Here is a 23,737-nt window from a genome sequence, read left to right on the forward strand (position 1 = left end):
CATGGAGGCACTTCCCCAACTGAAGCTCCCTTCCCTGTGATAACTCCAGCCTGTGTCAAGTTGGCACAAAAAAACCACCCAGTACAAATGGGAAGGTGAGCCAGCACAGGGCCACACTGAGATGCTGATGCTGGTGACAACCCCAGCTTCATTCTTATGTGTCTCCATCAAGGTTCTCTGTGGAGGACTCCAGAGCATTCAGGTATACACAAAGATGCTGGGGTACACTGTGTGAAGGTGTGTCTCTGTATATTCAGTTGTTAATTCTGTACCAGCAGAGAGCTAAATGCGAGCAGGATTTTGGTATTGTTGGTTCTAAAGCCCATTACCAGGTGTTCTATTTTATAAGTATTCCTTCTCCCTCGCCTGCCTAAGGCAATCTAGAGTTGTATCTGATTAGCTGCAATAAAGGTCTGCCAACCAATAACTGGGCAAGCAGTGGAAGACGGAGCTTCCTGGCAGAGAGAAGGGTTCTAGGAGAAGAATTGAGACAGGGGAGATTCACCAATGGAGGTGGATGAGGGACCAGATCCGAGCAAAAAAGTATGCCTGGCCATGTGGCAGGACATAGTGCCAGAATTAGTCAGGATAGAGTAATCAGGAGACTGCTCAGCTAGACCTAAGCTTTAAGGCATTAATGAGCCTCTGTTATTATTTATATTGCTGGTGGATTCAAGAAAGCCCCAAGATACGAAGAGCTTTCTTAGGACTTGCCTATCCCTGAAACAAGGTCCCCCCACTTGGCTGCTAGGAACTCACAAATGTGCCAGTTATCAAATGACTTTCTTTTTTTTTAAAGATTTATTTGTTTATTATATGTAAGTACACTGTAGCTGTCTTCTGACACTCCTGAAGAGGGAGTCAGATCTCATTACAGATGGTTGTAAGCCACCATGTAGTTGCTGGGATTTGAACTCAGGACCTTCGGAAGAGCAGTCTGTGCTCTTACCCGCTGAGTCATCTCTCCAGCCCCCTTCAAATGACTTTCTTGTCCATCAATCAAAAGGCCAGACATGACAAGGTTAGACCCCATCACACAGGCTTACCTTGGTTAATGGTCCACTCACTGGGCCTTGGGAGTTCTAGCTGTCACCATCAACTCTCAGCAATGGGAGAGAGGCATGGGAACACTGGGCAAACCTCACTTTCTTCCTCTTGATCTCCCTTCCTTGCTCTACAAGTCCATGCTGTTAGTGGAGGGCATGAAAAAATTGGTCCTGTAGTACAGAATGGCCACAAGATATAGCTGCTTTCCTGGGAATCTGACTTCCTCTCATTATACACATCTGTGTACATACAAGCACACACGCATACACATCAGTATGTATGTGTATAAGCTTGCACATGTGTGCCTACACATATGAAGACAGGCACATATGAAAACACTAACATGCATATATATATGTATATACATATATATGCACATGTATTCACATGTATGCACATAACACACATCAGCAAGTACATGTGCACCAGCATTAAGGTATATATACTTGTTTGTGCATACTCAAGAAAGCACATGTGGGTGCACATACATATCTAAGAACAAACTCATGCTCACATCTCCAATCCCATCATCCATATGAGGGAGGCCCCTAGAGAGTGGTGGTGCCTAGGGTACTGTAGATTGAGGCACTTGGTGGTGAGCCTTCAAGAGCAGGAAGAAAGAGCTACTTGGCTTGGAAGCAGCACCTCCAGGCAACTCAAGGCTGTGGCCACCCTGAGGAAGGAGGGGTTTGCTTCCCAGAACCTTCTTTCTAAATTGGTGTGCCTCCATCCCTGCCCTCTCATGGGAACCTCTTCTGGGTAGAGTCCTCTCTCTCTCACCAGAGCTGGCTTCCACCCTCCTCCTCCCTCTGCCTGTGCCAGCTGCTCTGATCTGAGATGCTCAACATCAAGCTTTGTTGTCTGTCTGTAACTCAGCATTCAGAGTACAGTTCCCCTCTGTGCCTGTCCCACCCACACTAGCCCTTTAGGATCTTATATGCTGTAATGGATTTAATAAACACTATCATGTTAAGAACTGAACAAGAACACATACTCTCTTCACAAAATCTACATGGCTGCTGCTGACCAGGGAAATGTGAGGGCAAAGGGCTCACTGGCCCATGTCACTGGATTACCAAGCTTACAGGGCCAGCATGATGCAGGGAACACTTCCAGGCATGAAGACAACCACCATCATGATCCTGTAGACTCAACCAAACAGAAAGGCCTTTGACAGAGCCTTGCAGGGTCTCCACCCTCCTCTCTCCTCAGCTACCTGTCCCTCCCCTGCCCCAGCCCCACATCTCATCAGAAGATCCCCAGGACCCAGTTTGTGGACACAGCCGCCAAGGTCCCTCCAGTCACAGTGGAGTGACCTAAAAACCAAGATCCCCTGCTCTATTCTGTGCCTTGTCTGCTACACGCCCCCACCCCCGGCTTTGCCATCAGGAATCCAGGGACTGACATTTTGCTTGCACCAGTGACTCTCAGAAAACCACCCCGTCCTTTGTCCCCATAGTCTCTCTAACTCTACACTAGAGAACCAAGGAGGTGTCTTCCACCTGGAGCTACACAGAAAGGAGGCTCTGAGGTCAAACCCTTTGAGATCCTCAAGCTCGCTCACTTTCCACAGGAGGTACCGCCAGCCCATGGAGGCATGTGAATTATTCACATGCTCCTGCAGTTTGCAGGCTCTGTGTCCATGATGTCAGGACTGATGGCGCCATTTCCTTCCCCACCACCTGCCTTGCAACTCAGCCCTGACCTCTACGACACCAGTGATGGTTAATTAAACAGTTGGCAGGTTGCCCATCTGGACGTCAGATGATAATTGTTCAAGCAGACCTGACATAATTCAGGTCTAATACAAGAAAATAGATTTGACTTTGGGTGCCACCTTGCCCACTCCTTGAGGACTTGAACCCATCAGGAAGCTGTTCTGTGTGTGCCAGAGTACAGCCCAAACATCTCCTACCACCTCCTGTGATCTACTTAGCCAGTATCAATGAGTGTTGCAAGAGAGAACAGGTGTACCGAGTTATGACTCGTGAAATTTAGCTTGCTCTGAGGGAGATGTCTGGGGCTCGGATGGGCATCTGCAGGGAACACCAGTGACATAACAGGAGCCCTCTTCTGAGATCAGAATCACAGACCCCACCTGCCTTTGGGGATCCTAGCAGACTACATGTCTTACCAGTGCAGACATAACAAGAGTGATCTGCGCTTAGGACCCACGTCTGTCTCCCCACCCCCTCCTCACTCTGACTGGACCCCAGCAGCTGTTTCCTTGAAATAAACATTTTACTTGAAGCAAATGCCCGGCTGGCACCGAGTGGCACAGACCGCCAACAGCCTGAATCCCAGCTTGGCAGCCAGGAAGAACAGGATCTTCTCAAATAAAGCCATGTTTGTTTTTAATTATTGAATTAACTACCAACATCTTTGCTCAACTCGCCGAGCTCCAGGGGAAATTAGCACGAAAACGAGTTATGGAGACTGAGGGTCTGGGTTCTCCATGGAGTTTTCTCACCACCTGGCCTATGCTAGGCCCTCACAGCGATCCTGCCACTCCAGTTAGCAGAGTCTCAGCATCTACTGTCTGAGGAGGCCACAGGGTCAGTCCTGCCATGACTGGGCAAGATGAGTTCTCAGGGCACCCACAAGAAGCCCAGCTCTGACGGGTCCTGCTGAGACAGACCACAGTTATGTTGACTACAGAGCCACAGGGACACAGCCTGAGCCCTCAGTGAGAGTTTGGACCCACCCATCCCAATCCTTCCGGTCAGGAATGCCACACAGAGGCCTAGCTCACATTGCCTGGATACCCCCATCAGTGTCCACCTGAGGAAGTCCAGTGTGGAGCACAGAACATGAATGACCAAATCTCCTCCCTGTGAAACAGGCCCAGTACCAACCCAAGCCATCTGCTTTTGGAGGACACCATCTGGCAGGAGCCTTGATGAGGGGTCAGTAGCTACCTAGTAGGCAGTTGCCTGCCTACGCTGGGACTGAAGGACACCTAGAGAGTTCATGCTTCATTAGAAGCAGTCGGCTCCTCCAAGATGCAAGGGCAACAAGGGATTCCCTGAGATGCCAAAGTACCATGAAGGTCAAGTCAGGGATGTATGGCTCCTGGGGGAACTCAGGGACCCAGAAAATAGATTGGGTGCCTGTAGCCAGGACTTGAGGACCTACGAGAGAAGAGAGGAGCCCAGACTTGAGTCTCTCTATGGAAGCAGGTGGCCCAGAGGAGAGTGGCAAAAGACCTAGAGATATCTGACACAAGAGAGATGGATGGAAGAGGGGCTCAGAGGGCCAGACTGGTGTCTGACCCTCAGAACACAGAGGCTATAGTGAATGCTCAGTAAGATGTAACCTCTTACTATACTCAGCCTCACAGGCTGGCCTGGCCTGGTTTTCCATTACCTAATGTGTTGCCTCAAATGTCTTGTCCCGTGGGCTAGGGGATGGCTCAGTCAGTAAAGTACTTGCCTGGCAAGCATGAGGGCCTGATTTCAATCCCCCAGACCCACATAAGAAAGCTACATGTGGAGATGCGTGTGTAATCTCAGTACGGGGATGCAGAGCACTGGGGCTTGCTGCCCGCCCAGGCTAGAATTCTTGGTAAGTGCCCAGATGGATGACACCCAAGGAATGACACTCAGAGATGTTCTCTTGACACACACACACACACACACACACACACACACACACTCCACTATTTCACGGTATGGCCCTGTGTCCAGGACCTGGGGTTGTCCAAGAGGAGGGTTCAGGTAGGGGCAGTTAAGCCTCAGGGATACATATTCCATACACGCTCCATCTGGAGGAATTTGGAGCTGTGACAGGACTCTGTTGCTGACTATAGTGGGTGGAGGTCAGGAGCACCAGGAAACACCTTACAATGCGCAGGTCAGCCCCAGAGGTGGATTATCCAACCCAAAACATCAACAGTGCCATGTTGGACCCTTTCAGTAGACCAGGGGGAAAGAGTGCATCTCATGAGGTCCAGAAATGGCAGACTTACCAGACACAATGCCTCAGAGGGGGCCTACTGCACCATGGGTCAGGGCAGGAGGGTTCTCCCTGGGCAGATGGTCCACTAGGAAAAAGCTCACCTGAGTGATGACCACTGGCCAGAAAGCAATAGGTTACATACTTGGGTCCACGGGAGTGCCAGAGACCAGTGGTCTGAAAGCTGTCTCCACTGTCTCACCACTGCATAGACATGAGTGCATACCACACACACACACACACACACACACACACACACACAGGCATGTACACATGTATACCCATCTCATATTCACAGGCATGTATACACATGTATGCACACTCATGTACCCATTACATATTCTGACAAGATGTACCTGCACCCATCACATGCACTCAAATGGATGTCTGCACATAGAGGCATGTGTCACACATATGCACACATGCCACACATACATGTGTGTCGTGCATATATATTAGGAATGTACTTGCACATGTCACATAGCACATTCATATGTTTTTGTGTGCACCAGAGTACAAGCAAGCAAGCAAGCAATACATGCACATGTATATATGCCTCTGCACACACATGTCTTCATGCACATACCTCCCACACATGCATAGAGTATGCACTCATAGACACATCACATACCCAGTACATACACACAGGGCTTGTACAGTCACATAGGCCATGTGCACACTTCTTTCTCTGAGGCATTGCACTCCTCTCCTGCCAGTCACCCAGCTCATTCACCTGTGGAGGAGAAATGAGTCCTGATTAAGATGTCTTGATGGAGTGAGAGCTCGCCACTCCCATGACTCTTCAGCGGTGCCCTGGAGCTTCTGAGAGGTTTTAGTATTCTGTATGCTCCGCTCCCAGCACACCCGTGCTCCCCAGCTGAGGCCCATCCTTTTCATCCCTAATGTCACTGCTCACATGCTCACAGAGTGGTGGCAGCAGCCGCTGTCCTTCTGAGGCTGAGGTTTTAACAAGAATGAATGCAAACATCAGGCTTGAGTATTTACAGCCCAGACCTGAGATAACTGCCTGGGGACTCCGCAGCTTTTATCATAGAGGGTGAGAAGAGTAGCTCCTACTTCCAGAACAGGGCTTCTTGAGCACCCAGCACTGGTTTTGTTCAGCGTTTCCCTCCTCATTATACTGCTCTTCAGGGTGTTTCTTACCCATCTCGGCCTCTTTATGGTCATGGGATGATAAAGCCTTCCAGGATCTCCATGCTGACCCTTCCATTGCTGTGCTTGCCTTGGGGAAGGCCACTCTAGAGCAAGGGAGGTCTCCAGGCATCAGAGGTCACCCAGAACTGGACTCTCAAGGCCTGGCAGGATTCAACAGTGCACATCACCATCTCTCCTGAATTGGGCCTTGTTTTCCTGTTGAGAAGCCACCCTTGCTCCTAAAGAGGGATCCAGACTGGGAGAGCAGTGCATAATCCAAGATGATGAGGAAGATCCTCCTCTTCCAAGACACTAGGTTGGGCCCCAACTTGCAGGAGGCTCCCTGCAGGCTCTCTCAGCTCTCCCACCTGTCCCCACTGCTCAGTCTGTGTTCCAAACTGAATCATCCACTCCTGCTGAGGAATTACACACATAGCCTTGGCCATGGCTTGTCTTTTCCTCCCTGCTCTGAGCTCTGGAAAATTTTTCTTCAATATATGAATAATGTATTGAAAACTCAGGCAGAGCAATCGCAGGCCATGAATAATTGCAAGGTACAGGCACATTAGTTAGCTGTACAATCCACTTACAGACCAAACCAACCATCTTATTAACGGCAGGGCCCTGCAGAAGACTGGCTAGTCCAGCCCTGGCTCAGCTGTGGCCTCTGTTCTCAGAATCAAGGGTACTTGGAGAACCCTTGTGCAGCTGAGAGCCACAGGCTGGAAGCAGCCAGTCTGATGCTGTATGTAGTACTTGAATATCTCTGTTCCACCCTGCTTCTTAATTAACAAAGAATTGAAATTAGCAAGTGCATGATGCGTAGCTCCACCAGGCATTCCTAAGCGCTCTGGGAGATGCTCCACTTGGAGCTAGTTTTGCTCTCCTCCCAGTGAACACTCTGGCAGAGTCAACTTTGCCATGTCTGGGGAAATTATTTGCTAAAGAAAAGTTAACCTTGACCCAGGGTCCTTCCTTAAACAATCTCATTTCAGTGGGCCTGTCCCAGCAGGACTCGAAGTGGCTGTGGGTGCTGTCATCATGATTCTTATCCACTGATTCAAGGTCGGGGGAAGGGAACAAGAGTAGTGGACTGAGTAGCATTTAAGTTGCCTTCTGTGGACTAGCCTGTCACCGAGCATTGATCACCCTAATCCCCAGTAGTGATTTTGTCTGTTTGGTTGATTGGTTGGTTTTTGCACCAGTCACCTTGATCCTGATAAGAGTGTCACCAGAGCTATTATCCATGATCCACATTTTACCTAGGAAACAGCTAGATTGGGGTTCAAACATCCCGTCAGGATGCCAGGCTAGAGAGAGAAGCAGAAATGAGACACCCCTCACCTCAGCACCTGTCCTTAACCTGCCATGACCTGTAGTTTAGGGCCATGCGGATTGGTGGGGCACATGGACCTTCTAAGTGAGAGAGAGTGAGAGCCTGCAGTAATGTCCAGGATTCTTTGGTTATTTCACCCCAGTGCCTGTTCTGGGACCCGCACTGCAGGAGAGGGTTGGCAAGGCAGACCTTAGTTGCAGACAGATGATGTCATCTGTCCAAGTGGAGGCCTAGGCCAGGTGAGGTGCCAAGCTATCTGTGAGCCCACCTTGGCACATGGACCTTGCCTTGAGGCACTCAGGGCACAAGGATAGGTTCTTGCCCTTGGAAGCGACCTAGTTCCAGCATGCAAGGCAGCCCTTGGATCAGCCAAGTGTCACCAGGATACCTATGCCTCCAGACCAAAGAATCCTAACACTACTGCAGGCAATCTGCTGTCCTTATTGCCTCTCTCTCTCTCTCTCTCTCTCTCTCTCTCTCTCTCTCTCTCTCTCTCTCTCTCTCTTCCACTTAGAGGGTCCACTTGCCCCACTGATCTGCATGGCCCTAAACTACAGGTTCATGGCAGTGGTCATGGGGTCACCTGCAGCCACACGGAGTGCCCAGCCAGGAGGAAGTGGACTGCCTTCTCTCCTGAGGAGGTCTGCGCAAGGCCTGGCCAAGCTCACTTCACCATGGAAATGCCTTAAAAGCTTTGGCTTTCTCTCTGGGTCAATGTTCTCTCAACAAAATATTATAATTAAGCTTTGAAAGCCTGGGCTGCGGCCTGAGCCCCATGCTCGCTAGCAGGACTATATCACAAGCTTAAATTTTTAAAGAGATGCTGGAAAGATCACTCAGCTCCATAGCATAGGGCTGGAAGGACATCTGAAGGTCCATGATGCTAGGGGCTGGGGGGCAGCTAGCAGGGATCTCAGCGTGGCCCCAATCACAGCCTTAACATCAACCACATCAACCACAGTGGCATAGCAGTATAGGAAATGGCCCCAGAATGAGTCCATTTCACAGAAAGGAAAAAAGAGGCACAAGAATGCCAGAAAGAGAGGTTGTTAGATGCATGGGCTCAACCTGCTGTGTGACAGACCCTGTGCTAGTCACTCTTCCTGTCCAGCAGATGTGACATTTCCAACAAAGTCACAGCTATGGGGTCAGTGGCCAAGAAACACCAGCAAAAGGCCTGGTGGAAGATACCCTAGCTCCCATGGCAGCAGGCTTTGTCATACACAGGCAAGCAGAGTAAGATCTGCCCCCTAGCATGCCAGATGTCACTGTCTTAAGCCTCTGGCCATACTACTACCTGACCCTAAATGACCCTTCTCCTGGCAGGACACACGCAGAGGCTGAGATGGCATCTGTTTGGAAGATTCCATCTGTTTGGTCTCACAGAGAAATAAACAACTCCTGCAGCCCACAGTGCTGGGCAGCACATTGTCACCCACTGAGGGTCGCCTTAGCTCACACCCAGACATGGGAAATAATCAGACACTGATGCCTGGCCAGCCCCAGGCTCCACAGGCCCTGCGTCTGACCTGGTTCTCCTCACTTTTGAGGACTGATGCTGCTCTACACACCAGAGCAGTGGATTGGGAAGTCAGCTCTCAATGCTTCCTCCCCACTGCCAGCCCCAACACTTTACGCTCAACCACTGAGTGTCAACAGGACAACGTTCTGTTGGACACAAAAGCTCTCATGGCTCTGGATGACTTCAAAGAGGGGTTTGCAGTTGTGCTATTGGCTTAAAAAATTGTATTTCCCATTACTGGGGTGAAAGGCCCTCTCTTTACCACATTAGCCACTGAGAAATAAAATCCAAAAATCAATGCTCAGATTCTGCTGTGTTTCTTGGTGGAGGTAAAAGAAGATGTTTTCATCACGAGACAGGCTGCGGTTGCATATATTTCAACAGCTTCTTCCTTTCTGCATAATTCTGCCATCAGTATTAATGTCTACCAGAGTATGTGTACAACCATAGCTCTCAAGTGCTCATCACATGCCAGCCAGGGCTCCCATCATATGCTGACCAGAGCACCCATCACGTGCTGGCCAGAGCTCCCATCATGTGCTGGCCAGAGATTAGAACTGGAATCCTGCTCCATTGCTGCCAGGAGCAGTAGGAGAGCCAGGACAACTTCTAGGAAAACAGATGTGCCTGGATGGAGGGAGAGTGCAGCAAGGGGTAGAGGGACATATGCACACTTGAGCTAGGCAGAGAGGGCTGCTTTCTGGGCAAAAGCTAGGGCAAGGGCAGCAGTGGGAATGGTCATAAGGACAGAGTAAGCCTCATAGACAACACAAGTCACCAAGCTGGGCACTCCAAATCCCTGGGATTTCTTGGAGCTTCCAAACAGTCTCTTTTAATCCCTACACTCTCTCTCCAGAGCCGGACTCTGTTGGTTTAAATTGTGGGCTCTGTGCTTTGAGAATTCCTTTTCTGGGGAGACGTGACTAATGCCTACCTTGTCCTTTATAAGATCCCAATGACAAACAAAAGTATGATTCCACCAAATTCGACCTGGAGAACCAATGATTTACTGGGCTTACTTACAAATAATGGTGAGGAGTTGCCTACAAGAGTATGGGTGACCCCAAAAATGCCACACTGGGAAGTCTTCACCCAGCTTCCCTAAAACCACAGAGGTATAATTCCTCAATTATCCCTTCAATTACCCCTGCTCAGCCTACACATTGAGGACCTCCTGACATCGCCCCCAGAGCTAAAGCAGTCAGGTCACAATTGACCACAAACGGCTGCTAGGTACAGGAGGAAGGTTCAGTGACCCCCAGATCCCCTCTTTCTCTCAGAGAACGTCAAGTGTCAACAGGCCAATCCATAATAGTCTCTCACAAGCAGGGCAGCTCACATCTAATGAAGATGGTGGCTGTTTCACTGGAAGGACCCCGATCGGCAACACTCTGGAGTCCTGAACCAGCACTTATTTTCTCAACTGTTTCTTTGAATCAAACCTGGGCACTCATTTTGAGAACCAAAATCTAGGAAACTATCCTGAACACAGCCCATCTGAACAGCCACAGGTGACCCCTGTCGGGCTAGCTGGACTCTGCAGTCATGAGTTAACACTGCCCATGGGAATCTGAGAACCTCTGGCCACCTACCAACTGTTGGGAAATTCCTGGAAGAGAGGAACTGTCACTGTCATTTTGATAAACACTTGAGAAAATCAGCTCAGATGTGGAAGAGGCTCATCCTGGCTCAAGTCTCGGGGCCTTCAGTCTGTAGTCACTCAGCTCTGTTCCTCCTGAGTCCACAGTGAGGAGAAATGGTGGGATGCTTTTTGGTGGGCAGGAGAGAGAGATAGAATATATCCTTCAAAGAGACACCTCCAGTGGCTCACTTCCAACCAGACTCCACCTTCTAAGATCCCACCCACCCATGAGCCCACCAAAGGATCAGCTTATCAATTGAGTTAATACCCTGGTGATTCAATCACCTCTCCATCACACCATCAGATGGGGATCAAGCCCTTCAACACAGAGCCTTTATGGGAAACTGAAAATGTCTTCAAGTAGCCAGCACAGAGATAAGACATCTTCCAAAAGACCATTGCCTGGCCTACGCACGGTCTCCATGCAACTTTATGTTTGTAAGAGGGGAAGGGCCTAGTGGAAGGAGCATGTGTAACTCTACGACAAGTCCAGGTTGTTTCAGCACCCACTTCACAGATAAAGAAGCTGAAGGTCAGGAGGTGAGCCATTAAAGGAGGCAAGGACAGTTTGAGACTTCCTGTGGTGGCTATAGTGTATCTGAAGGGGAGCATGCAAGTGATAGATATAGTGAATTGACCGATGACAAAGTCAGGGTGGCACCCAGCCACTTCCTCTGAGATAGAGGCATCCAGAAGACTCAGAGTTACCTCTCTAAGATACACAAAGAGCCAGGGCCTTGGGAGTCCAGAAAAGCTGTGCCCTTGAGTGACAGCTCATGGTAACTGTTCCTTGTACAGATGACAGAATAGCACTTCCAGGGTCAGGGTCACAACTACTAGTATATTGAGACAGGAGGTCTGTCCCCCAATGCCGGTCCTTTACCATTCCATGTGTGCTTCCTGGCTAAACATTAGCAACACCACAACTCTTCTTGTAGAGAGGCACTGGGAGCCCTAAGGGACTCATGGATTCTGCAAGGTGGGGTGGGACTTGTGTCCAGTGTCACCCTTGGATTTGTCTATAGGAAGGGTAAAAGGAATGGAGTTGGTAGCAGCAAGCAAGACTCTAGTTTTACATTTGAGGCTCTGGGCTGTGTGACCATCATACCCTGTAATCCCGCAGCATGGTCAGACCACATGAGCCTTCAGAGCAGGCAGTATCAACTGCCAGTGCTACCTGTGTGCCTGTAACAAGTCTCTCAGCATCTCTGGGCTTTTATCTCCTTTCCTATAGAAGAGAGACAATAGTGTTCTCTCCAAAGGACTAGAGAGACAGTGACAGACATGGATAATCTGGATAGAGCCTCACAGGTATGCCCAGTAGGCTCTGCCACTGCCTGGTCCCAGATGAGGAGGCTGATGCAGAGCTGGGGTCACAACAGCTAGAAGCAGCTTCCAGGTCTACCTGGAAGATGGCTACCTCTAACTACAGTCTCTTGCTCTGTTCTCTCAGTGAGTCTGAGAACCAACAGAAACTTCTAGACTAATGCATCAGCCCTGCTGTTCAGCAGAAATTTCAACATTGGTGTAGAGACTCGAGATCACCAATGCTTGTCATAGATCAGTCACTCCTAGCTTGAGAGTCTTTGAATGTCACCAGTGTATGCTGAGTTTCATACTGAATTTGAACCTGATCCTGTTTAGGTTTAAGAAGGACTAGACATACCTGGTGGCCATGCCAGAGTGTCTACTGTCAACATCATTACATGTTGGTGAGCAGTGTGCAGAGGCTTTCCAAAGATTCTGTTGGTGGGCAGCTGGACATAAGCAACGAATGCCTCAGCAAGCATGGGTTGGCCCTGCCTGGGCCTCAATAGCCTGTGGGCCACAGCCTGATTGGGTCGCCAATGGGGAGTAGCATAAGCCAGATGCTGTGTACAGGACAAGGCAGGGACTCTAAGGGCCATATGCTGAGTTCAGTTCTAACTTTGTCATTCACTGAACTGTGTCCCTCTGCAAAGCAAAGGTGGCTAGTCACAAACCTCACCTTAAAGTTTTGAGGACTAATTGGTCTTTGAAGGGAGGGAGGACCAGTTGATTTGCAGCTCATTCTCAGGCTTCTCCCCGTGGCTCTTCAAGTCAGTCACAAAGTAGCTTCACCAAAGTCCACCTCCTGTGGCCCTGGAAGGAAGGTGACCACGGCAGGCACAGCAGGGCCACCTGCCACAGCTCCCATTCCGCTAAACAGCACCCTGGAGCCTGGAGACCCTGGGAAGATTATGCTGAATACTGGCTTTCTCGGAGCATCCAGGGCTGGAGGAGAGGAGGTTGCCATGGAAACAGCATCTGGTCTATTCACTGGAGTCTTAGAGGCAAGCAAACAGATAACAAAATACAGCGGAGCCCCAAATGTAGTGCCTCCTTCACTTACCGTGATGAGCTGTGTGTGAGGCCGCTGGGCTGAGGGGAGGCGTTAGAACTCACGGAGACCGTCCACTTAGGATTTGTTTACAGCTGCTTGACACTCAGCTCACTCAGCTGGGTTTTGACTGTTTTATTGCCAAAAGGCAACATCAGACACTTGGCAGCAGGACAAACAGAACAGCAAAGCCAGGCATGAACACTTCCATACCCCGAGAGACCTCAGGCGGGATGGTGTAGCTTCGGGCTCCCAGAGCTCTGGGTCTATAATGAAGAAGGGAGTATTCCCCTCCCCCGCAGACTCCCCATCTTCCTCTACAGTTCCTTGGTAGGGGGAATATCCCGAGTCTGCAGCCCTGGTTGAATACCATAGAGGAAGATCCAAAATACAAATACACTCACATGTGACATGCATACCTAGTTGATGTGCCCATACACACCCACACACGTGTGTTTGTTCACAAGTACTCAGCTGAGCCCTCCCCTTTGAGCCACGCTCTCTGTGACTGACATCCAGTATGGGAACTGACACACATCAAAAGTGAGAGAGAGAGACCAGCTGCTCCAGTGGAGAAGAAGTCTTAAAATATAGAGGTGGGGGCTAAACCACCACTGAAGACAGACCCCCTCTCTGAGGTAAATCCCAGGTAGGCTTCCCAGGAAAGGAGGCATCCAAGCTGAACTGCCAATGCCTTAGCCTTGTCAAGATGGAACACCAGGGCCCCAATCCAAGGATCTCACTGATATTCAGTGACCACCAAAGGGCACAAGGATGGCACTGTGGGAATGTAGACAGGGCCACAGGTATATACACACACACAGCTGTTATAGAGGCATTGCCTGGGTGGCAGTCAGTCCCACTTCTGACACCCAATTAACAACATCAGGCCTGTCTGGCAGCAGCCACACAAGTAGCTGGAAGGTGTCTTGTTGTCCCCAGCTTAGGTGTACAGGACAGAGACAGGAGCTGCTTTTCTTGGTGATGCTGTCACCCACTAGGCTGCACCCTATGTCAGTTGCATAGCAGGCCACAGTACATCTACAGAGCAGAGGGGCTGAGGCCTCAGACAAGCTTTTACTTATTCCACTGTTTGTTTCTGTAACCTGGAAGAGATAGATGCCCGTGGTCAGACTCATACTCAGCTGGATCCGGACACTGGTTTGCTACTCTGTCCTCTTTTCCTGTGTGAATTATGCAGTTAGAACAAAGCAGAGTCCAGGGGTCGGTCACCTGTCCCATCTGCTTGCCAGGACTGCCCAAGACCTCAGGCCACAGTTCATCACAGACAGATTCGGGAATCTCAGGGTGCACAAATTGGTCCCGTTCTCAGACAACCAACGTCAGCAGCAAAGGCATGCCCTCCAGAGTTGTTTACTTCCCTCTAATTAGGACTAATTTATAGACTCCGAAAGAGATGGGAAATGATGACGGTGTGGAACAACGGCCTCATCAGAGCCACGTTGCTGTATTTAATTTGGAATTAAAGTGTTTGTCATTCGAGGGTGGTTGTGAGAGCCTCATGAAAGATTGATTGTTCTCCTCCATGAGGCGGCTGGCGGCCGCTTGCTGTGTGACGGGTACTCACTGAGAATGGAGCCAACTGACCAGCACACTTGGGCCTGTGAAAACAGCAAGCCCTATTCTGCAGGTTCCCACCTCACACTTCAGTAAACAGAAGTACAAAGTGTGTCCACCCCAGACCCTCTGGGGGCTTATCGGCATGGTGTAGGAAAACCACGAGGTATGGAGATGCCTGGACCGAGGACATCCGCCTGGTCAGCATCTGAGCGACTTGCTAGGCACAGCCCTGTGTGCACTTACTCTCCTCCACCAATGGAAAAACAGAAGAAAAAACAGAGAGGTGCTAAGAGAGCATGTGACCTCCAGAACTGACTGACAAAGTCCGATTGTCCATATTACCAGCGTCAGAATGCAATCCCAGAAGCCTCTCCTATGAAGGGCTTGAGGAAGTTCATTAACTGTCGGCCCCAGTGGAGCCCTGGCCAGGCAAGGAGACCTCAGCAGGCGTGGCTTGTGGCCAGGAAGGATGCCCAGCCTCAGTGTCCACCAACAAGCAGGCTGTGAGCACACACAACCTGGGGACGGTGTTATGGTAATGAAGGCTCCACTTTTTTTTATCCTATTTCCTTCCCATGGCTGCAGAGATGGCGGGAGTGGTTGCATACTTGCTACTCTTCAGAGAACTCAAGTGTGGTTTCCAGTTGAGCTCACATTGAACAACTCACAACTGCCTGTCATTCCAATTACAAGGGTTCTGATACCCTTTTCTGGCCTCCACAGGAACCCACACACATGTGACACACACTCACATGTACACTTTCACAATTTTTAAAATTATACCTCCTAAATTTTCAGAGCATTGACACTGAGGGTGAGAGAAATTAAAAATTACCCTGGGCACACACCTGTTCTCTGTCACGAGTGCAGGCACGAATGCACGCACGCACACACACACACACACTGGGGAGGAGGGGTAGGGAAAGAGAGAGAGACTTCTCTTTTACAAAGCGATAGATGGGTTCTAGCCCCAGAGCCCCTTAAGCTGTGACTACCCAGCACTACTTCCAAGGTTGCTCCCCCTAGTTGGACGCCATCAACCTAGAGGCAGCTAGCATGTGGCCTCGTCAACCCAGGCTCAGGGTAAGTCTGCTCTGAGCACTGGCGAGGTACCTCAGAGCACAGGCAGATTATGGACCCAGGCCATGTGTGGCAACCATGTGTGGCCCACCCAGCAGGGGACATTTTGTCTTCCAAAGCTTAGTGCTGCCATTTCGACTGGGGACCAAAGTGGTTTCCTTTCTGATGATGCTGTTGAAAGTTTGTCATAACTCCTCACACAGAGCATAGGGTCAAGAATTCACAGCCTGGACAATCAGCTTCACTTTACCCAAAATGGCAGCCTGATCCTAACTCCTAAGTAGTGCACATGGCCTAATATGGGCTCTGGTACTGGGTTTCAGACTAAATGAGCTGAAGTGAGGGAACTGGTCCTGCTTTGTCTCACATGAATTTACTCAAAAAGCCATTGCTGCAGGAGTAGGGAGCACTCAGTAGTTAAGAGCACTTGCTGCAGGGGGAGGGAGCACTCAGTAGTTAAGAGCACTTGCTGCAGGGGGAGGGAGCACTTAGTAGTTAAAAGCACTTGCTGTTCTTTCAGAGGACCCAGGTTTGGTTCCCAGCACACACATGGAGGCTCACAATGATCAACAGTGAACATGCATACATGCAGGCAAAACATATACTTATAAATAAATGTCAAATTTTAAAACTATGTTTAAGATTTAAAAAAAATTCTAGTAACTCTCCAATTGTATATTGTTGAAATCTCCAGGCCCACAGCAAGCCTGTGTGAGGTTGGGTGGGAGATGGGAGACATGATAAGGAGTCACTTACCCTTAACCAATGCAGGCCTTTGCCAATCACATCCAGGACCACCCCTTCTGATATTTTCCTGTATCTACTGTGTTCCTTGTTTGTCTGGCCTTCTGAACAGACACACACTCCAAGCTCCCTGATGATGGCAAGCTGCCTCCTAAGGTAGATGGATAGAGGGATGGATGAGTGAATTAAAATGGATAATGGAAGGGTGGTAGATGAATGGTGAATTAAAGTATACAAGTTGATGGAAAGATGAATGGATGGATGGGTGGGTGGATGAGTAGATGGATGGGTGGATGGGTGGGTAGATGGATGGATGAGTGGATGGATGGGTGAATAGGTGGGTGGATGGGTGGGTAGATGGATGGATGAGTAGATGGATGGATGGATGGATGGATGGATGGATGGATGGATGGGTGGGTGGATAGGTGAATGGGTGAGTGGATGATAAATGCATAGCAAGTGGATAGTGGATAGATGAATGGCAGGTGGATGGTGACTGATGAAAAATTGGGATGAATGGTGTGTAAATGGAAAAAATGGATGATGGACAAATACCCGATGAGTGGATGGGTGGATGGATGGATAGTAAATTGGATGGATGATGGTTAAATGAATAACATGTAGATAGTGAGTGGATGAAAATTAAATGGATGATGGATGGATGGATGGATGGATGGATGAATGGATACATGGATGTTTGGATGGATACATGGATGTTTGGATGGGTGAATGGATGGAAGGATATTTGGATGGATTAATGGATGGATGGAAATCTGGTAGATGGATGATGGAAAGATGCTTCCCATTTACCATTTCATTCAGCAACCCTATTGTTTCCTCCTTGGAAGTAGGACTGCTTTCAGGGAAGGTTCTTTAATACAGTAGGGCACATGGAACCTAGGAGAGTGCCCATGCTGGATCACCACCTAAGAATGAGGCAGTGAAGTAGAGCCCAGCAGGTACTCTAAAGGGTAAGATCCCAATGCCCTCCTTGCCAGAGACCATTGGAACATTTCCTTACTAGCCTGAGACTGAAACCAACTCTGAGCCAAGAGAAACTCATGTAGAAATTACTTAAAGCAATGCAAACAGACACAGTGGGTAACTCTAAAACAGGAGAGTGCTGTGTGCAGCTGTCAGTGGTTTAGATGGAGTGACAAGGAAGAGAGAGAAGGACTCAAGTGAGGTGGAGAAGAGAAGAGGACAAAGGCCTGCTCTAATGGATGCCACAGGTAGCTTGTTTATCCTCCTATCCAATCAGGTCTGTTTCCCTTAAACTGGGTGACAGAGGGCTGTCCTTATGATGGTCATATTTCAGGGCAAGGGCTCTCACAACCCTGAGAGGTGTTCTGAGTGACAGAGGACACATGTCTAATGTTTTAGTAAGGCTTAGGAAAGGGAGGTCAGATAGAGACGCAGGTGCTTCTGGTGGTGTGAAGGGGGATCAGTATTCTGAGGGCTAGAGTCACCCTGAGCCACACCTCATACCAAGGCCTTGCTGGAACATGCTCATTGAGGTCGTTGTGTGGAATCAGCCTGTAGACATCATGCTCTGTGAGCTGGGAAATCAGCAGGCCCTTATATCTTGCTTGAGGATCACAGGATGACACCCTAATAGATCAGGGAACAAATAGGGTGTCTTTCAACTCCAACTTCCCTCCACCATCTTTCTCTCCCATCCTAGAAGGAACTGAGCAGCAAGGGAAATGCTCAGCAGTGAGCAGCTGAAGTGGGACGTGAACCAAGCAAGGACAGCAGCTTTAGCAATGGTTTCTGAACATTGCCTCCAATGCAGACCAGATGAAGCCTAGAAGACCCATCAATAAAGCACTATTCTCTGAAGTGCCTGGGATGTTCTGGAAGCCACTGTAGACCCCAGATGGCTCGTCGCCACGAGTTGGCTGCATTAAAATGTCTAAATTTTTTCTGTTTTATTTTGTTTTATGAAAAAAGACAGAATACAGATCATAAATATTCAGACTCTGGTGGGAGAGGGAATGTATTGGGAAAACTCAAGCCAAGAGAAATCGAAGGTTGACAAGAACAGCAAAAAGAAACGTAGCACCAGGCATGAGTCTGGCCAAGGAGCTGTTTATTTAGGAGTTTTTAAAATTATGTATCTGTCTTTGTTAAGGTTTCTGTTGCTGTCATAAAACTCCATGAGAAAAATAAGTTGGGAAATAAAAGTTTCTTTCATCTTACAGTTCCATATACAGTCCATCATTCAGAGAAGTCAGGTAGGAACTCAAGGCAGGAACATGGAGGTTTGTTTGTTTATTTTAATAAGACCCCAGGAAGCTAGGAGACAGCTCCGCAGTTAAGAGTGTGTGGTGCTCTTCCAGAACATCCAGCTTCAGTTCCCAGCTCCCACACTAGGCAGCTCACAACCACCCATAACTCCAGTTCCAGGGGATCTGACGACCTCCCCTGACTCCACCAGAACCCACATACATGTGTCATACACGCACACAGACACATGTGTCATACACTCCCACAGACACACAAATAAAAAAATGTTTTTTTTAATTTAAAAAAAAAAAAACAGACAACAGAAGCAAAAATAGGTAAAATGGGTTAGACCCAACTGCAATGCTTCTGCAAAGCAAAGGAAGCCACTGGGTCAGTGAAGAGACAATTGAAGATTGGAGCAGGATGTTTGCAAACTTTCCCAAGCAGGGTTTAACACCCGGGTCCATAAGAAACCGGGAACACTGGAAATGAGACCTGGAGAAAAAGTAGAACAGGGAAGCATCATACCACAGTGCCAGTATCCACAGTGACAATAATTACACATGCCAGTAGACAGTCTAGTAAAAAAAAGAGGCCTAACATACTGGGTGAAACTGTTTGGGAAGTACTGGGAGGTGTGGCTTTGTTGGAGAAGGTGTGTCACTGGGAGAAGACTTCAAGGTTTCAAAAGCCAATGCCTTTCCTCTTGTCTCTTTCTCTCTGGCTTGTGCTTGTGGATCAGATGCAAGCTCTCAGCTACTACCCAAGCCCCATGCCACATTTGCTGCCACACCTACTGCCACACCTGCTGCCACACCTACTGCCATGCCTGCTGCCACATCTACTGCCACACTTACCATCATAATAACCGTGTACTTTAACCCCTCAGAAGTGTGAGCCCCATATTAAATGCTTTCTTGTATAAATAACCTTGTCATGGCGTTTTATCACAGCCACAAAACAGTAACTGAGATAATGTGTTATCATGATGGTTTGTCTTTATTGTCAACTGGACTGGATTTGGAATCACTAGGGAGACACACTTATGGGTATGTCTGGGAAGGCTTTTCTAGTGAGGCTTCCATGAGGAGGGAATATGGCTTAACTGAATTTGGACAGCATTGTCTGATTGGCTGGATTTCTGAACAGAATGAAAATGGAGGAACAGAGCTCCAGCAACTTGTGCTGTCTGCTTCTTGTTCTTTCCAAATGTGAGGAACCCCAGCCATACTCTCTTGCCACCTTAAACTCTGCTGTGCCTTCCCCCATGTGCTGACTGCACCCTCCTTGAGATTTGTTCAGCTATGTGTATGTTTGTCTGTGTGTGGCTGTGTGCGTGTGAATGCAGGTACTGGGAGCCCCGCAAACATGGTTGGATCCCTTGAAGCTGGAGTTTTGTGAGCTGCCTGATGTGGGTGCTGGGAGCCGAACTCAGATCTTCTCCAAGAGCAGCATGGGTTTATAACTGGTGAACCATCTCTCCCGCCTCAACTGGACCCTCTTAAACCATAAGCCAAGAAAATAAATCTTTCTTCCTTTAAGTTGCTTTTGCCAGGTGTTTGCTCACCGCAACAAGAAGAGTAACTAAAGCAGCGACTTTAAGTTTTAAGGGTCTATTTATGTATTTATTTATTTTATGTGCATGGGTGTTTTGCTTGAATGCATGTCTGTGTATCACAGATGTGCCTGGTGCCCAAGGAGGCCAGAAAAGGGCATCAGTTGTGAGTCTCCACATGGGTTTTAGGAACTGAAGCAGGACCCTCTGCAAGAGTGTCAATGCCCTTACCCACTTCTCTCACCTTATCAGAGATTTATAAGAGGTACTTTCTAGGACACAAATTTAGACAAGCAGGAGCAAGAGGCAGGGACAGAAGAGTGGGGGACTTCTAATCAAAGGAGGGGCTGAGTGGCAGCTGTCACATCAGATCAAACAGACCTTCTGGAAGAAAGCTTTGCCAGAACCCAAACTAGTGGTGCACACAAAGGACAGACTCCTTCACAGCAAGGTTCAACTTGTAGTTACTCCATGTTGCTGTGATAAAACACCATGACCCAAGGTATCTTAAGGAAGAAAGAGTTTTTGGGGGGGGGGTTAAGGTTTCAGAGGGAGAGTCCATCATGATGAGAAGGTAGGTCAGCAAGGGACACATAAGGGATTACATCTTCAACTACACCAAGAACCAGAGGGTGGGGGGCAGGGGGAGAGGTTATGAAATCTCAGAGCCCTCCCCCAGGGATATAACTCCTCCAATAAGGCTGAACTTCCTCCATGACCTCATCAAACAGCAACAGCACCAGGGAGCACCTGTTCAAATCCATAAGCCTATGAGGGCAAATCCCAGGGGATCTGATAATTCCTTCCGGACTCCACAAGCACTGCACACGTAGGATAAACATGTAGATAAAGACATGCATACATACACATGAATAAAAATAAATGAATAAAAGTTACTTTTAAAAAAATACTATGTGTCAAAACTTGAGGAATGAGGCTAAAACAATATGTATACAAGGAAATTTAAGATGTTAAGTAATTGTTTTGGAAAAGCTGAAAATGTGTGAACTTATCTAAAAACATGCAAGAGAGAAACAGGCTAAGACAAAACCATGAAAATAAATAATAGAGACTGAGAAAGAGAACACAGACAAACCCTAAGCCAGTTCACAGTGAGAAACTCAAATGACACATTTTGGAAATATTAGTCATGAATAAAGAAATATATGACAAATTAAAAATAATACAGACAAGTAGGACGGCAGAGGCAGGAGAATTGCCACAAGTTCAAGGCCAGCCTGAGCCACATATTGAGCTCCAGATCAGCTAGAGCTACATGGGGAGTGAGACCTTGTCTCAACCCCCAACCCCCACCCCCACCCCATGTTAGGGATTGGTTCTAACGCTTTGTCTTAATTCAGCTCCCCAAAGCTGCGCTTCCGGACACTGAAGGTCCCTGCCCCCAGCTGGCTTTGATTGGTAATAAAGAATTGCTATATTCTTTTATATGGCTGGGCAGGGAGATGGAGGTGGGACTTTTAGATTTCAAGCAAAAGACCAAGGTGGAAGAAGAACAGACAGAATCGCCATGACAGCGAAGCAGAGAAATCAGAATTAAAGGCCCACCGACATGTAAGAATCCAGGGAAGCAGCCCCAGGGACCACTCCCCGGCTTGCGTCTGGGAAGCCAAAGATTAAAAAGTAGATTTAAAAAATGTTAACTCAGGAATACCAGAGGGAGTGTGTGCTAGCCACAGGGAGGCTTAGCAATGCCCAGTCACTGAGCTAGTTAGGTATATTAAATATCACCGCCACACCCCAAGGGCACCAGAGATGCTGTTCAGCTTTTGCAGGGGATCTTAAATCAGATTTAAGGTTTAGCCACTCTGGGTGGCTCACAACCACCTGGGTTCCAGGTCCAGGGAATTCCCTTCTTCTCAGGTACCTGCACATCATTAATAAAAAATAAATCAATTAAATCCCCCAAATTAGAAAGCAAACATATTTACGTGTGCATCCATATATTAATGGTTAATAGGAGAATATGGTACAAATACATAGAAGCTTTATTTCATATATTTAAATTTTTAAATGAATTGACAAATTTCTAGGAAAATGACTTTCAACGCAATAATAGAACATATTCATAGTACTGAATTGAAGTCATAATTTAACATCTTCTGCCCAGCGAAAAACTATCCTCAGAAAATCTCACCCATTAATTCTATAAAACATCCAGCAAAGAATAGTTAGAATTTGTGAAAGTCTGTCTGGCTGCAATGGTTAGACTTGCAACTTGACAAGATTTAAAGTCAACTAGAAGACATATTGATGAGCATGTTTGTGACAGTGCTTTCAGAGAATACCTGAGGAGGGCTGGCTCAACCTTTAAAGTAGATGACACAGGCTGAGGAAAGGACAGTGCTGCCTGCCTATCCACCTTCGCTTCTTCCTGAGGGAAAGCATCAGTTCTCACCACTGCTACTGCCACCACTGCTGCCACCACCACTGCTGCCGCCACCACCACCATTGTGACAGCCACCACAGCCACTGCCTTTGCTACCACCTCTAACACTGCCACCATACTCTGCTCACATCAGAACTCCAGCTTCATTGACCTTCCAATGTGGACTCAATACCAGTGACTTTCCAGAGAGAGCCATGTCTTCAGTGCCAAACTAGGACAGTTGAGGCATCCTGCTTTGTGGACTGAGCAGTTACCAGATTCCCAGTCTGTCCTACATGTAGGTAGCCATTCTTGGACTACCAAGACCATATTGTGTGAGGCGTTCTCATAAATTCCCTTTTATTATACATAAACACAGATATATATATGTATATATATACATACATTATATATATGTGTATATATACATATATACATATACACATACACACACACACACACACACATATATATATATATATCCCATTGGTTCTGTTCCTCTAGAGAACCTTGTTATCCTAATTGTCAGCCTGACACATACTACAGTCACTTGAGAAGGAAAGTCTCAATTTAGGGACTGTCATACTGGCCTGTGGGCCTTCTGTGGGGGATTGTCTTGGTGGTTAATTGAGGTAGGAGATCTCAGCCCACTATGGGAAGCACCATTCCCTAGGCCAGTGCTGCCGGGATCTATAAGTTCACTAGGTACAATACCATTAGTAAACCATCAAGCAGCATTCCTCCGTGGTTTCTGCTGCACTTCCTTCAGTTCCTGTTGGACACAATACTGGCTGCACAGAGTAGCTGGTGGGTCTGCCTCCAGGTTCCAGCCTTCATTCCTACCTGCAAAGAGTGATTGTGATCTGAAATTGAAGACCAAATCACTCTTCTCCTCCCCTATTTTGCTTTTGGTCATGGAGCTTGTCACAGCAACATAAATGGAACTAGAATACCTGCCTAACACATCAGAGATCAGACAGTGAGGAGCACTCCAGAGTTCAGTGGAGAGGACAGTGTAGCCTGACACTCACCCTGACAAGAGCAGAACAAGAAATGAAAGGAATGGCCAATCTCACTCTGCCAATCAGCTCTAGCCATGTGGAAAAAGCCATCTCTCCATGTCCAAGTTCACTCTTAAAGCACAGGC

This window comes from Mastomys coucha, unplaced genomic scaffold (genome assembly GCF_008632895.1).
Source record: "Mastomys coucha isolate ucsf_1 unplaced genomic scaffold, UCSF_Mcou_1 pScaffold15, whole genome shotgun sequence".
Taxonomy (NCBI): Eukaryota; Metazoa; Chordata; class Mammalia; order Rodentia; family Muridae; genus Mastomys; species Mastomys coucha.